The sequence below is a fragment of the Prionailurus bengalensis genome, chromosome E4 (genome assembly GCF_016509475.1).
Source record: "Prionailurus bengalensis isolate Pbe53 chromosome E4, Fcat_Pben_1.1_paternal_pri, whole genome shotgun sequence".
NCBI lineage: Eukaryota > Metazoa > Chordata > Mammalia > Carnivora > Felidae > Prionailurus > Prionailurus bengalensis.
Genome location: NC_057360.1, coordinates 12,732,591 through 12,749,344, shown reverse-complemented (window position 1 = coordinate 12,749,344; position 16,754 = coordinate 12,732,591). Strand labels below are relative to the sequence as shown.

General features: G+C 39.8%; 1 long non-coding RNA gene across 2 annotated transcripts in view; it reads left to right on the top strand.

The window, feature by feature from the left end:
• Positions 1-2,960: 2,960 nt before the first annotated feature.
• The window catches only part of LOC122476303, a 133,768-nt gene continuing 119,974 nt past the window's right edge, over positions 2,961-16,754 (top strand). For both annotated transcript variants that reach the window (XR_006295450.1, XR_006295449.1), the window contains exon 1: positions 2,961-3,038. This is a non-coding gene — a long non-coding RNA (uncharacterized LOC122476303). The remainder of the gene's footprint in view (positions 3,039-16,754) is intronic.

Sequence of the window (16,754 nt, the reverse complement as noted above, 5' to 3'; positions counted from 1 at the left end):
GCAGTATTATAGAAGGCATTGTGGAGATGGCTGTGAACACAAAGAATCCATACTTAAGAAGTAAAGCATTCCAAGCCCAATCTGAATTTGGGAAATAGTATATACACCACCCCTCTTAGTGGGACACAATAGACTTCAGCATACAAATGGCTCTGAGAGATATTACTGTTTAAACACACACACATCACACACACACACAGTTTGACCTCATTTATTCCAGTTTTTAGCTCTTTTCTTTTTAAATGTGTGTAACACACAGTAAGATCACCTGGAAAACATTTTGGGGAATGCTGCTATGAGGAATTATCTCTTTCAGCCTCCTTAACTGTTACAGGTGTTAGGTTTTCCTCTTTGGCCAGGTGGGAACTGTCATTCTTAAAGGAATTCCAAGCAGTGTATTTTATACAGACTTGCACACTTGGGCTCAGCGGCTCTTATTAAATGGTACCACCCATCAAGCAGAGATTGGCAATGGGGTGTGGATAAGTCAGTGCTTAAATGGGATGGAGGGACCAGCCCTTCACAGCTTAGGCCTGTTCTTTATGATTCCTGAGAAGACTTTCCTTTAAGCATCCTTTGGCCGCCTTTTTTTTTTTTTAATTTATTTATTTATTACTTAGAAAGTGTGAGTCAGGGAGGAGCAGAGAGAGAGGGAGAGAGAGACAGGGAATCCCAAGCAGGTGCCATGTGGTCAGCACAGAGCCCGACTTGGGGCTCGAACCCATGAACCATGAGATCATGACCTGAGCAGAAGTCAGACACTCAACCGACTGAGGCACTCAGGCACCCCATCCTTTGGCCTTTGTAAATGAGCTCTCTGCTTTGTAATGTTGCCTGCTATGCCTATATGTATAAGTCACTGCACTGGAGTGTGAATACCACCCAAGCAGCCTGTGCAGTGGTCAGAGGGCCGAGCAAGAGGGAGATTCTGCCCCTTCTTCAGAGTATTTCTGAATGTGGAGGCCTAAAAAGAGGCCTTGTGGCCAAGTATGGCTTGAAATTCAAACTTAATGTCAGAGCCACCCCACCTTCTTAAGGTAATTACCACTTAACCAAACATTTCTGAGTTCCTTATAAATTGGTCCCCTCAGTCACTTAATCCTTTTAGTAACTCTTCTCTGAACTCAGTCCAAATATTCGATAATTTGGGTAACAAGGTGCTCTGCAGGGAACGCAGTGTCCAGGTGCAGCAACCTTGCCAGGGCATTTGGTGTGGTGAGAGGGAGCCAGAGAAAGATGACAGCCACCCAATATCCCTTAGGCTCTTGTAAATGTAATGGCGGCTTTCCAACAAACAGAGTTAAGCTCACAGTAAACGCACAGGCGAGTAGACTGGAAATTGCCCCTTCCTTGATTCAGGTGGAAGGCAAGCCAGTGGCCTACAGAGCAAGTACTGGGGGTGTGTGGGAAGTTGAGGAAATCCTTCACTTTAAATAATAGTATAGCCATACTTGACAATAAGAAATGATTCTGAGCAAAGTGCCCAGAGGTCCTTAACGGGGATGTTTTGAGAAAAGGCAAGGCCAAAACTGAAAGTTGCTGCTGGTCTAGCTTTTCTCAGTATTAATACCATATCTGTGTAAATAAGATCATTAAAAGGGTGTTCGTTATTCTTGTTTTCTCATTTTTTGATAGAATTGGAAGGAAATCTGATGAAATCTGAGTCACTTGAAGAGGAGTGATGTTCTCGGTCAAATAAATGAGTAAATGGACGAGTCAGAATTTTACCCCAAGTATGGATGGCCTCAAGACCTGTATTTTTCATTTAACATTAAACAAACTAAACAAAAATACTCTCACCCCCAAATCCTATTTCTAACACCGGTTCTGGGAGTAAGATGTTAATACTGACAAGTCTCTTGGCCTTTAAATGTACTTTCTGTATCATTTGTGTCCATATTTTTTTTTATCTTGTAGTCATTAGTTCACTTTTTGGGACAACTTTCATTTATACCAAAAAATGAAATTCCAAAGACATAAGCATCTGGTATTAAGGTAAAAGTAAGTTATGTCAAAGTTTGTTGGGGTTCTGGGAGACCCTAACAAGGATACTGGTGAAAGGTTGTTAAGGTTTAAGTGCAAAAGTCAATAATAAATTCCTGAAAAATATAGGGTACTCTTATTTCTTGATATTTGGGACATTTAAACAAGTATTTAACAATCTGCTTCTCAGGCTAATTAAACATATGTGTAATGGACCACCCTAAGAAATACATAAATAAGTTACTCACGCAGGAAACTACATATCTCTGTGGCAAGCCAATGTTTGAACCATATTTCAAATGCATAAATATTGCTATAAAACACAACTGGGCAAGGAGAACCATACCAGGAGGAGTATAATATTTAACGATAAATATTCATATTATTGTAGCATTTTAAAGATACTTTTTATAATCACAGGAGCTTAAGATTTCAACTGAAATGCCATTATTTCTCACAACCCTGGAAGACTGCTTGCTATTAAGATTCCCAATTCATCAATTTTGACACAGGCGGGGGTGGGGGTGGTGTGGTCACACGCTCTCAATGTTGGATTGGACTTTTGTTCTAAGCTTGCTCTATTCTAGATTTCCCCTTGACCATTGCAGGATGATTATTTCCTTAAGAAACTTCTAATCAAGGGGCGCCTGGGTGGCTCAGTCAGTTGAGGCCGACTTTATTTCAGGTCATGATCTCACAGTTCGTGGGTTTGAGCCCCGTGTCAGGCTCTGTGCTGACAGTGTGGAGCCTGCATGGGATTCTCTCTCTCTCTCTCTCTCTCTCTCTCTCTCTCTCTCTTCTCTCTCTCTCTTCTCTCTCTCTCTTCTCTCTCTCTGCTCCTCCACCACTCATGCTTTCCCTCTCTCTGAAAATAAATAGATAAACTTAAAAAAAAAAAAAGAAACTTCTAATCAAGTATGGGCTTTTAGGAGATAAAATACTATATGGAATCCAGAATTATCCTTTCCTTTCCAGGTCTAACAACCCTTTGTATCAGGCCTATCCAGCTTTGGAGGCTGCATTCTGGAGATCTTTGAACACAGCTGGACTCTCAGGTACTTTGGTCTTTGGGGGCTGATATACCTAAAATAACTTTGAATAGTTAAATCTGACCACGTGTGAAATGGCAGTTGCCTTTTAATTTTAATGGAATATTTTAGAGCATTTTTATGGAAAAGCTCTTAAAGTTCGTTTTTTCACTACCTTAATGAAAGGGGAAAATGTGTTGCTGTTGCTGTTATTTTTTATAATAAATTTAAAGCAGTTCCTGCAAATCTTAACAAGTAGAATCAAATATTTAATGCTTTTGGCAAAATCCCTTTATAAAATTTCCAGAACAAAATAAAATATTCTGAATTTAAACTTCTTTGAATAAAACAGACTGAATTTCGAAGAGCACTTACATCATGTATCAATATTTCCAAGTTAATTTAGTATGTGGAATCAAACTACATCATTACCACAATAGTTACTGTTGTGTCTGAAAAGATTTTTAAACCAGAATAGAAAGTTATATTCATGAATATGATATTCCAGATAGAAACACTTTGGTTTTTTCTTTTTTTGTTTTTACGCTATATCTCTTTTATATATGTAAATCAGGATGTCTTTGCTCTTTGCATTATAAAAGCTGCCTTGTAAAAGATCCTGAGTGTACTCTTAACTCTGGGACTTTACAAAGCTGGTTCTTTTGGACAAGAGGCGGTGATGAACTGGTGACCTTTATCCAAATGCTCTCCAGGAAAAAAAAAAAAAGCCAATAACCACTTTGATTTGATGATTCCTAATAGTGCAAATATAAAATGTGGAGGTAAGAGATGTGTAAATCACCTTTTACTAATCGATGCGAGCCTGCTGCAGCAAACCACTGAATATTTGCTATAGCATGCAGTATGGAAGTCATCAGTTATAAAAGCCCAAATTAATGGGAAAATTGGTTTAACTGGGTAAGATAGACTAGTATGGTTACTATGAGCATAAATCACCTGGGAAGATTTCAACAGGACTTCGTCATTTTTCAGACGGAGCATTTTAAGAAAATTCCTGTTATAAACGTTAGTGGCTAGTAGATATGTGGTCTGACAAAATGAATGGAAAGAGAAAAAGTTGAAGAAGTCACTTTTTACTTATGTTACTTGTGGTTCATAAAGAATCTGTTTTGCTCTGAGTGAGCTTTGAGCTGGATTTTTCAAAGCAATCATCATTTGTATTACAGAATGTTAATACGGTCCTGGGAAAAATGTTTTCCAGGAAAAAATTAAAATATTAAAAAATTAGCTATAAAATTATAGCTAATGTTAACCCCAGTAATCTCTACTCTAAGAGATTCTCACACATTATCTTGCTGAATCCTTACAACCTTCTTATTACTCACCCCACTTCCTTACATTTTACAGATGAGGAAACTGAAGAACAAAGAGTTTCAATAACTTACCAACTTGCCACACCTAGTAATTGGGATTAACCCAGGCAGTCTGCCTCAAAGGTTTGGGCTTTTAATCAATGCACTTTTAAAAAAAATTTATTTAAATCCAAGTTGGTTAACATACAGTGTAATAATGATTGCAGGAATAGAATTTAGTGATTCATCACTTACATATAACACTCAGCGCTCATCCCAACCAGTGCCCTCCTTAATACCCATCACCCATTTAGCCCATCCCCCCCCACCCAACACCCCGCCAGCAGCCCTCACTCAGTTTGTTCTCTGTATTTAAGAGTCTCTTATGGATTGTCTCCCTCTCTGTTTTTATCTTATTTTTTCTTCCCTTCCCCATGTTCATCTGTTGTATTTCTTACATTCCACATATGAGTGAAATCATATATTTGTCTTTCTCTGACTGATTTCGCTTAGCATAATACCCTCTAGTTTCATCCACGTTGTTAGAACCCACATTCTTTTTTTTATCACCGAGTAATATTCCATTGTATGTATGTATATATATACACCACATCTTCTTTATACATTCATCTGTCAAAGGACATTTGGGCTCTTTCCAGACTTTGACTATTGTCAATAGTGTTGCTATAACCATTGAGGGTACATGTACCCCTTTGAAGCAGCACTCTTGTATCTTTTAGATAAATACCTAGTAGTGCAATTGGTGGGTCATAGGGTAGTTCTATTTTTAATTCTTTGAGGAACCTTGATATTGTTCTCCAGAGTGGCTGTACCAGTTTGCATTCCCACCAGCAGTGCAAAAGAGTTCTTCTTTCTCCACATCCTTACCAACATCTGTGGTTGCCTGAGTTGTTCATTTTAGCCATTCTGACAGGTGTGAGGTGGTATTCATTGTTGTTTTAATTTGTAATTCCCTGATGATGAGTGATGTTGAGCATCTTTTCATGTATCTGTTAACTAGCCATTTGGATGTCTTCTTTGAAAAAGTGTCTATTCATGTCTTTTGCCCATTTCTTCACTGGATTATTCGTTTTTTGAGTGTTGAGTTTAATAAGTTCTTTATAGATCTTGGATACCAGGCTTTTATCTGATATGTCGTTTGCAAATATCTTCTCCCATGCCACCGGTTGCCTTTTAGTTTTGCTGATTGTTTCCTTCACCGTGCAGAAGCTTTTTATCTTGATGAAGTCTCAATAGTTCATTTTTGCTTTTGTTTCCCTTGCCTCCAGAGACATGTCAAGTAAGAAGTTGCTGCGACTGAGGTCAAAGAGGTTGTTGCCTGTTCTCTCCTCTAGGATTTTGATGGCTTCCTGTCTTACATTTAAGCCTTTCATCCATTTTGAATTTATTTTTTGTGTATGGTGTAAGAAAGTGGTCCAAGTTCATTCTGCATGTCACTGTCCAGTTTTCTCAACACCATTTGTTGAAGAGACTGTCTTTTTTCCATTGGATGTTCTTTCCTGCTTTGTCAAAGATTAGTTGGCCATATGTTTGTGGGTCCATCTCTGGGTTCTCTGTTCTGTTCCATTGATCTGTGTATCTGTTTTTGTACCAGTATCATACTATCTTGATGATTACAGCTTTGTAATACATCTTAAAGTCCAGGATTGTGATGCCTCCAGCTTTGGTTTTCTTTTTCAACCTTACTTGAGCTATTTTGGATCTTTTCTGGTTCCATACAAGAGTCAATGCACTCTTATGCCTCAAGTATTGGTTTGGTTTGGTTTTGTGTTAAAGAAGCATACTCATTACTGTACTTAGCTGAGCTTTGAATGTTTAAGGTTCTTCTTTTATGTAATTTAATTGACCTAAGGTTCTTTCAACATGTGGCTAAGAGGTACAGTGAAGCTATCATTGGTATTCAAATGAATAGGCAGTTTGAAAACCATTTTAAGGTTAGGACAGTCCTGGGCTGGATGATCTCTGGATTACATTAATAAGACGGCGATTAAATAGTAATGTGGCTAAACTATACCCTTGCCTTTAGTTAATTAAATCATATATCAAACTGTAAATGTATATTTTTTCTATCTAGGCCAGATACATATACGTCACCTTAAACATGTATATACACACATATAAATGTGAATACGTACATATATACACATGTGCAAATAAATTTTTTAAAGAAGTAAGGAAATCTAAAGGAACATAAAGATAGGAAAAATGGAATCAAGAATGAGAATAGTACACAAAAACCAGGTTTCAAAGTCTTATACTTTCTAGAGCTGCATCCCAATTTTGTCTCTGAAAACTTTTAGGCCCAAAGCAAAGGGGGAAAATAATATGTGGTGTTCATATTATGCTAATTTAGAAATATTTTTATATATTTATAATAACAGTGATATCAACTTTACTATTAACATCTAGAATTAATCAGAACCTATGAAAATCTTCTACCTTCCAGAACACATACATCCATTAGCATATTTTAAAAAAATTTTTAACATTTATTTATTTTTATGAGACAGAGAGAGACAGAGCATGAGCAGGGGAGGGGCAGAGAGACAAGGAGACACAGAATCCCGTAGCAGGCTCCAGGCTCTGAGCTGTCAGCACAGAGCCCGACGTAGGGCTCTAACCCATGAGCTCTGACATCATGACCTGGGCCGAAGTTGGAAGCTCAACCAACTGAGCCACCCAGGTGCTCCTTTAGCACGTTTTTTTTTTTTTAACACCATACTATCAACTTGCATTTTAAGATTTTTTGGAGTCCTTTTGATTGATTGGGTGTATTTGCATTCTCTCCTATCATTGTGTTTCTGATTCCTGATTCCTTGGGAATAATTTCTTAGCAGCTGAGTTAACTTTAGTCAACTATCAGTTGCTATTGGAACTTATCTGCAGGTTTTATTTTGCTTACAATTTTTTTCTTACGTTATCTTCTTTCTTGAATTTAGTTTTTAGTTATAAAAAATTATTTTGTATTTTTTCAGAAAGGTTGTAGGTGTTCAACTTGGACTTCGCATGTTATTATTTGCCCTGGTTTTAATTTAATTTATATGCCCTAGTTTTTAAATGATGGTTTAGTTTTGTATGTGAATTCTAATTGTCCCTTGTTAATTTAAAGTATTGTTGTGTTGTCTTCTAGCATCTAGTATTGCAGATAAGAAGTCTGGTGCTGTTTTAATTTTTTTTTTCCGCTTGGTTATATTCTTTTTCATAGTTTATTACAATGTACTACTTCTTGTTGGAGCTTGTATATTTTAGTGGAATGTGTCTTCATGGATTCTTGCACTACTGTTTATGGGTTCTTTCAGTATGAAGAGACTGTTCATCTGACAGAAATTTTGTTTTGCTGTTCTTGTTTTGATTTTTTTCTTTCTATTTTTTGTTTTCTCTTTCTTGAACTCCTACTTAGATGGGAGTTTTAGACTAGAGCTTTTAGACGTACGTATCTCATCTTTTCTGTCATCGTTTTAATCTCTTTGTTCTTTTCACTGAATTCCAATAGAATCTTTCAGTTTACCCTCCAATTCACTATGTTCATCCAAAGTCTCATTCATTCTGCAATTCAGCCCATATTTCAATAATCTTGATAATTTCTACAAACTCAGCTTCTTTCTCATTGCATCCTGTTTTGAGGTGGGTTTTTTTTTTCTTTTTTTAATTTGGCATCTTTTCCTTTTGAAACCATCCATAGTTTTTTAATTGTAGGTTTTTAATGATTCTTTCCAATACTCTATGTTTTTCTTCCTTGGGAATTAATGCTTTTATGGAATGTTGTGCTTTTTAAAACATTTGGTTGACCTTCTCATGCACTTGATATTTGGTTGCCTGTTCATATTTGTAGATGAAGGTCTACCATCAGAGATTTTTAGCTTGGGGACCACAGACCAATAAGGAGTCCCTGGATAGAATTCAGGATGTTCATGCATTTAGATTGGAAAAATGATATTATTTTACTGGCTTAAAAATGAAATTTAGCAATTCCTTCAATTATGAATATAGGCAACAACTGCAGGAATATTAGCAGTATCTGTGACTTTGTTCCTGATGGAAATCACAGACTTTCTATATCACATTAGTTTGTAAGTTGTGGATTATTATCATCGCTGCTTCAAAACTTTGGCAGCGTTTGCTAGATCTTTTCATTTTATGTTTTAATAAAGAAACGAGTATATTTTTATATCATAATTTAAAAAATATTTTGATACTTTCATTCCAATGTAATTGGCTTCCTTTATAATCCTATAAGTTTTTTTTTTTTTTAATATTAAACATTTCAAAACATTCTGAGAAGGGCTCCATAGGCAGGATCAGACAGAGAAGTCCATATGGCACAAGTTAAAACCCCTCAGGCTAGGCTGATCACGGTTGCTTGTTAGAACAAATTCCATCAGCCTGGGGAATGATCCTTGTCCCTTGCTAATGAGTACATGAGCCCCGGCTCTGTTGGTTGTGCAAAGGAGAGGTATTGACGTAGGCAGGCTGGGGTGCAGGAGGTTACGAGGTACTCGCATTCTTCTGTGAGATCTCCCAGCGTTTATGATAGCTGGGGGCACGTACTTCTCCCACAGCCCATTCTGTCCATCCTGGATCAGGACTCCCATTTTTAGGGGAGACCAGTATCGGTGCTTTCCCCTGGGGCAACACCAAAGCAAGTGGCTCTGTGTGTGGAGGCAGGCTCAGCTGTTCTGCTGCCTGTAATTACCTGCCCACTCTGGGCCCATTCCTCCTAGCCCTTGCTGTCTCTGACTCATGGGTTTAATCTAGGATTCAACTAGGTAAACTCAGATTTTCAGGAGATTCTCTCCTTCATTTTTATGGGATTAGGTGTGTGTGTGTGTGTATCTTTTGGAATTTGCAGTCAGTCTGATTTCATCTGCCAGAAAATTCTCACTGTTCGTGGACACTGATGATATCCTTTCTGGCACTGCAGGCTTACTGTGGATTTATTTTGACTTTTATGCTTTCTCTGATTGGGGGGAGGTAGAACACATCAACAATTATATTTAGCTGCCTTCTTGAACCAGGAGTCTTGTCTTCTTTATATTGGCTTCAGTTAAGATTTAGAGTGTGTAGCAATGGTCCTCAAAGCTCAAACTTGCAGACCTCTTTTAAAGAAAAGCCAAAGTTTTTGCAGGTTCCTCGCTAAAGTTTACTGACTTAGCTTTAGAAACACTGTTGTACCGGGGCACCTGGGTGGCTCAGTTGGTTAAGCGTCCGACCTCAGCTCAGGTCATGATCTCACGGTACATGTGTTGGAGCCCCACATCAGGCTCTGTGCTGACAGCTCAGAGCCTGGAATCCGCTTCAGATTCCGTGTCTCCCTCTCTCTCTGCCCCTCCCCCACTCTCACTCTGTCTCTCTCTCAAAATAAATAAATGTTAAAAAAAATTAAAACAAAACAAAACACTGTTGTACCTAAAATCTCCACTGGGTTTGTACTTCCTTTTTTTAAAATTTTATCTTATTCAAACAAAGGCATTTATACATTGGGAGTGATTACCCTCTAGTTCTTTCTTTTGGCTCAGCACACTTCTTGTCCAGAGATTTTAGTGTCTTTGTAGTTATAATCATATTCTTTGGTGAGACACCTATCTTATATCAGGCATTTATAACTGTGCTTTGGTTGTGGGTTGAGAATAAGTTTAGTAAATTTCAATGGGTGCTCTTATCCTGGTTACACTCTTTTGCCTGTTATCCAGACAGCCCCTTTATTGGAGTCTTATCATTATAGACCCAGAGCAAGCCACACTTGCAGGGACTGCTAACAATAAAATTCTGTATGCTAGGTTTTCCCACATCAGAAAAATCCAAGTGAGTTGACATTGAGGTAAACATTTAGAGGTGTTTCAGTTTACACCAAATTAATTAATTTGTTGTGACTTAAATTTGGAGATTGAAGACATGGGCCCTGCCTATATTTTGAGCTCATTAAGTAAGCTTTTGCTTCTTAAGATTATTTAACTTTCATTTTAGAATTAATGCATAATGGAAATTCTTCTTAACTTCAGTATTTTAATTTTCTCAGAACCTTTTAAATATTTTATTTATTTATTTTTGAGAGAGAGAGAGAAAAACAGCATGAGCGGGGAAGGGGCAGAGAGAGAGGGAGATACAGAATCTGAAGCAGGGTCCAAGCTCCGAGCTGTCAGCACAGAGCCCGATGTGGGGCTTGAACTCACAAACCGCGAGACCACAACCTGAGCCAAAGTCGGACGCTTAACGGACTAAGCCACCCAGGCGCCCCTCTCAGAACCTTTTAAATAATGGAAAAGAATAATTCTGAGAGGAAGAAGATAGATAGTTGAAAAATTCCTCCCACTTCCCCCCAGTTTTAAGCATAAAATTCAAAGTCTCAAAATGTTAGTCCCATCTCAGGTTACAGTTAAACAGGAAAGTATCCAGAGCTGGCTGCCTAAATATCACCCAGTGGTAGTCTGTTGGTAAGAGAGAGCTGAGTTTATTGCTTAGTGTGGTCAGGAATAAGCCTCCCTTCAAAGAGCTTTGGCAGTGTCTAGAAGGGGTTGGAGAAAAGGTAATGTCAGAATGTACTGCAGATTGGAAGTTTTGCCTAAATCTGATCTTTCCATGTGGGGAATTGGGTAAGAGTCCGGGATTAGTAGAAAGATCAAGGGGAAGATTTTGAGGCAAGGGATTCAATAACTCCAAGGGCATGCCTGTTGGTCAGTACTTCCCATTGAAGAATTGGCAGGTCTTTTGGAAAATTCCGGTAATGAACATTCAAACCATTTGCTTGGTTGCACAGGACAGTCCTACCCTCTTGGGTAGTCCTTCCTCTTGGGTAGGAAGAGTTAAAAGATGCTAACGAAGACAGCAGAATAGAAAATCACTTGAATGTGGGCCGTGAGGTGTGGTGTCCTTTCTCAGGGCCCCGGCTGATGTGTGGGTAGATGATTTTACTTCTCAGGATTCTCAAGGGTTTTCTGGAGTGTCACCCTGCATTTGCTCCGCAGGCAGATCAAACTGAAGTTCTCCTTATTCTCTACTCCTCCTCACTGGAAAGCGGTAGAACAAAACTTTACTTGAAGTAGGAACACTGATGGCGTACCTGGCACATTCTGAAGTCTTTGGATCCCTGTGTGATTCTCTGAAGCTCGCATCCGGGAGACAGAAGACCTGAGCACCAGCCCCTCCACTCCGCAGCGTGGGCAGGGACAGGACCTGTGGACTCCCCACCTCGCCCAGTGCGACTTTATAAGCAAGAGAGCTGTAGCCATGGAGAGACAAGGGCCTAGACGTGGATAACATGTAGGCAGTTTGTCTCCAGAGGGACCAGCGAGATTATCAGGACAGGATTAAAAACAAAGACTCTTCAAGCTTGGCTTTCAATTATCTTTGGAGTATAGAGGGCTTTCTAGAGGCCTCCAGCTGGTCCCTAAAACAGCTGTCACAATGCAAGTAAGATGAGTAAGTCTCTCCTGTGACAAACATATTGTCTATTCTTCTCTTTCCAAATACATATCACTTTCCCACCTATATATAAAAGATCCAAATTTCCATTTTATTAAAATTTGCACTGAGAAAATGTAGCATTTTCTATCATTAAGGTACTTCAGACAGTGCCTGACACCCAGAGTGAGAGCACACATCAGATTGTTTTGTGCCCATGTATTGAACTGGAGAATGAGTAAGAGGAAAAATACTCATTTCAAAATCTTATTTCAGTGATGCTCAAAGGATCTCTCTTGCTTTCAGAAGTTTCAGAGTAAGATAGGGTCCTTTCTTTTTTGTAGCTTGGAGTAGCTTTCCTGCCAACTGCCCATGTAACCTCTGTCACTAGAAAGCTATGCGCTGGCAAGCCGGCCTCCGCAGTTCAAGGTTGGAGAACCCTAGCCAACGCCCAAGGGCGGACAGAACCCAGGCGCCACGCAGTATCCTCGGGCTGCTAATTTGCTGGACACACAGAGCCCTGTTCTGTAACCTCCCCCTAGGTTGTGGGTGAGTGGAACCCATTAACATTTAAAAATATTTGCAGAAATCAGAGGGGGGATAAGGTATTTCTGGAGGGCCAGTACTCAGCGCACTTTCATGCGTGCCAAAGTTTGCTGGCACGGCTCAGGCTGTGATAGAGAACATCTGGACGGCTGCTGCTGCAGCATATAGTGCGGCGGAGGGCAGGGAACAAAGGGGGCTTGTGAGAGCGTGTTGGGGGGGGGGGGAATGCTCTCCGCAAAGGCAGCCTTACTTAATGCCTATCCCAGGCTCGGCAGGGGGAGGGGATCGAGGACCGGAATGGAAATGGACGGTTTTGCCCTTCTGTCGCCTTTGTAAGGAGTGCCAGGGACAGAAGCAGCATGGCGCTGGCTAGCAGGGTGCAGACCTTTGTTTCCACTGCTGGACGGACATGGGCCTAAGTGCAAAGATGTGGCCAATAGCAGTCACCCCCATTAGCCTCCTAATGCCGCTCCTTCTCTTGGCCCCACGGCTGGGGGCCAGGGAGCAGGAGATGGAGTGGAGAGGAGGGAGGGTTGATAGAACACTTCCAGTCGAGACAGATTTGTCATTGTTTCCCCCATTGCCAGTCCCATCCGTATGGAAACAAGATAAAATGAGTTGCATATCATGAATAGGTGTATTTTGAACACAAAAGTGCTTTTATTAACTGAAGGTTAAGGTCAGACTGTTGAAAATCTGTCATTTGTGAGTAGAATTTTGCATTGGATTCTGATTTATGCATGCCGCACCTTACCGAGCATGCATATACATGTAAGAAAAATCCATGTTTAGGCATTTATTAAATCATGGAAGGCTTGCCTTGCTGATGTATGATAGGATCGGCTACAGGTCTTTATAAGAATGAATACACTGCTACTCCCTTTACCAGTCAGATACTGGTTGTAGCTATAAGCTGGTCTAGGTGTTCCAACAAACGTGACGTATGTATATACTTTATTTATAAAGTCCTCCCTCTCTGTTCCCTCTGTTCTCCATGTCATCACGTCATTCGTACTCAGCTCTGAAAAATTAGTCCCTTTTTAATATTGCTAAGAGCTCTCTGTCCTGTGGATTCATCTCAGAACCGAGACATAACTTTTAAAAGCGCTATAGGTTTTGTGCTGGCCGGGAGGCCGGTGCTAGTTGGTCTAAGACTGTGGAGTTTCTGGAATCTTCACATGCGATTCATGTAAGAAATACTTATCAAGTGTCTACTGTAAAGGGGTCTAGGCTTATGTTATTCAACAAGATGGTCCTTCCTTTCCAATTTTGGTGGCTCCCAATGATATATTTGGTATTTCAAACAGTGAATTCTGGCTTTTGGCTTGCTTGGAAATAGGTAGGCAAACTTCACTTCATTAAATTCCCTTTATTGCTCTGATGACTTTTTTTTTTTTACTTAAATATTTTTTTGAGAGAGAGAGAAAGAGCGTGCGTGCGTGTGTGTGTGTGTGTGTGTGTGTGAGTAGGAGAGGGGCAGAGAGAGAGGGAGAGAGAGAATCTCAAGCATGTTTTGTGCTGTCGAGGCAGAGCCTGATGTAGGTCTTGGTCCCACCAACTGTGAGATCATGACCTGAGCCAAAATCAAGAGTTGGACGCTTTACCAACTGAGCCACCCTGGCACCCCTCTGATGATTGTTATTTTATATTGGCTCCTACTATTTCAGATCATTCACATTTTTAAACTTATACTATTGGGGCTCTCTCTGTCTCTCTGTATCTCTCTCTTTCTCTCAAAAACAAGACAAAATAAAACAAAAATATTTCTTCTACTAAAATTGCCTGTTCTATTCAAAAGCTACTAGTAAAATAAGGCTATGACTTTGAATTTTAGATGATCTGAAATCCATGATCTGTCTGTCTATCTTCAGCCTAAAATAGGCCAATTAGTGTCTTAAGAGGTTCGGCATTGGCAAAAAGTAGTTAAAAACTATTTTTAGTCCTAAGTGTGTTTAGAATTTGAATTCGCTTCAATTGTTTATGTTAAGAACTATACTCTGCTACTCATGTTTTCACTTTTTTAACTGGTGTTTAATATTTTAAGATTTTCTTTTACCCTTAATTTTTTCTAAGACTTTCCCCTTGCCCTCTCCTGAATTTCCAAGCGATAAGTCAGCTTCATCTACTGGCAGATTTGCAGCCAGTTCCTCCAATAGAAACAGTGAAATAGAAATAGAAACACCAGAGGTGACTTCAAATCCTATCAAGTATTGTCTCTCTAGAATATAATAAACTCTAAGCTCCCTTATCTCAGAAGCGATAGGCAACTGGTGCTGTATAGAAATAGAATCTATAACTCAAACTGTAAAACAATGATCTCGACCAATTTTTAGTCGGATGAAAGCTACCAGGAAAAAATGCACAGAATTAGCACCAAATTTTGCCTCCATCCTTGTACAAATATGTATCTGCTGTTAAGAAACTGTACCCCGGGAGGGGCGCCTGGGTGGCGCAGTCGGTTAAGCGTCCGACTTCAGCCAGGTCACGATCTCGCGGTCCGTGAGTTCGAGCCCCGCGTCAGGCTCTGGGCTGATGGCTCAGAGCCTGGAGCCTGTTTCTGATTCTGTGTCTCCCTCTCTCTCTGCCCCTCCCCCGTTCATGCTCTGTCTCTCTCTGTCCCAAAAATAAATAAACGTTGAAAAAAAAAAAAAAAGAAACTGTACCCCGGTGATTAGTTCCACTCCCTTTTGAGGCTAACTTATGTTTATATGCGATTATTGTCTCTTGGGTATAATGGATACTCAGATGTTAAATAGAACTTACATTTTTGAAATCAAGGCATCATAAGGGATTGAGAAAATGGAATATTAGTCTTAGTCATATCAGTGATATAGATGTTGACACCAAAATCCTGAAAAGACGGTCAAATTTATCCAGCCCGTGTTAATTGAGAGCAAACCAATATACACAATGTTTGTTTCTCTCATCTCCAAATTGTTAGGTCCCTTTTGTATTATGTGGAGACTCAAATGCCAGAACGGATTCATTAGGTTCCAGAGAAAATGTAGAAATTATCATTAAGCCCGAGATTGATTCCCTGAATTCACTATTCTGAAGCAAATAATTGAGTCTTAGGAGATTCTAATGCCTTAGGAGATTCTACTGTGATTTTGTTTCCTTCACCAAACTAGCCATAGTGAGTCCTTTGAAATTAATCCTCCATTTAAGAGAAGTGCTAGTGGTATAGCTCCATGTCATAATTTCTTCCTTCCTCTGTATCCAATCACCAATGGCATCTAATACTTGATGTCTATTCCCTTTGTTCATCCACTAGAAAATTGGCTCATAATGAACCTGTTTGGGCTTGCAAGGCAATGAAGTCACAAAAATATCCAGAGGTCAGTCTTATAAATGCAATGGCTTCTTCAAATTGCCCACAGTTAGACAGTTGGTTTTCAAAGAGGTCTTCTGAGTTTGATGGCGGGGACCCACTGCCCACTGAAGCATCTCAGGAGTGAAGCCCACTTTATGCGGTTGTTGTCTAGTCCAAAGGCTGTCCACTGGGATAAAACATCTGCACACAGCAAAAGAGTTTGGAGTTGCCCATCTGGGTATGAGGGGGAGGATCGACCCAGCTGCTACCGATGATCCAAAAGCTTTGTTTTTCAACACTGATTTTATAACCTTATTTCAGTCCTTCCCTGATGAGCTCAGCTGTCTTGTCCAGCTCTTTATCTGCATGGCAGCCCTGCTCTGTGGGTTCAGCTGGTAAACACTGTCTTTAAGCATCCGTCATGTGGGGAGATGGAACACGTTTATTGGGAGGCTTAGGCATTTCTCTTACACAACTCTACAGACCATCTCCACGGATCTCTGCAATCTGAGCTCTTTATTTCCTGTCCCCTTGGCCTTATTCTAACTACATTATCTCCTGGGCCCTGAGCAAGATCCAAGGTGTCATAACCCACTTGACGTCACCCACAACCTAGCATTGGCACAATTCGGTCATCCCTAGTGTGCTCATTCACTTCATAATGTGAACACTGCTGTTGTTCTGTTAATGTAAGCTCAAGTATCAGCTGATAATTTTAACACTATAAATATGTACTCTAACCGCGAACTGTCATTAATAACAAACTTCCCTGAAACATTCAGAAATTCAGCAGCGGGTCTGATACCAGAACTTGCTGTAACTATGGTTGTTCAGAGCGGTGCAAATCATCTTTAACTGCTCATCACTACCCAAAAAGAGGTGATTTTTTTTCTTTTGTGTAAAATATTATTTCAACTCAGAAATCTAACCTTATTGAGGAGCCACATTGAAGAAATAGGGTTAAGAACATGGTGAACAGAGAACTCAATGGATGGAAGGTACTGAAGTCAAATGCTTCATGGCAGAGGGCAATCAGACTCTTAGTGTGAGCAAGAAGGACTTTGCTCTTACAGAAAAATTGTGTTTATCAGTGTAAGTCTCACTCAAATGAAAGGCCATTTTCAAAAGCAATATGTTAAATCCATTCAGAAT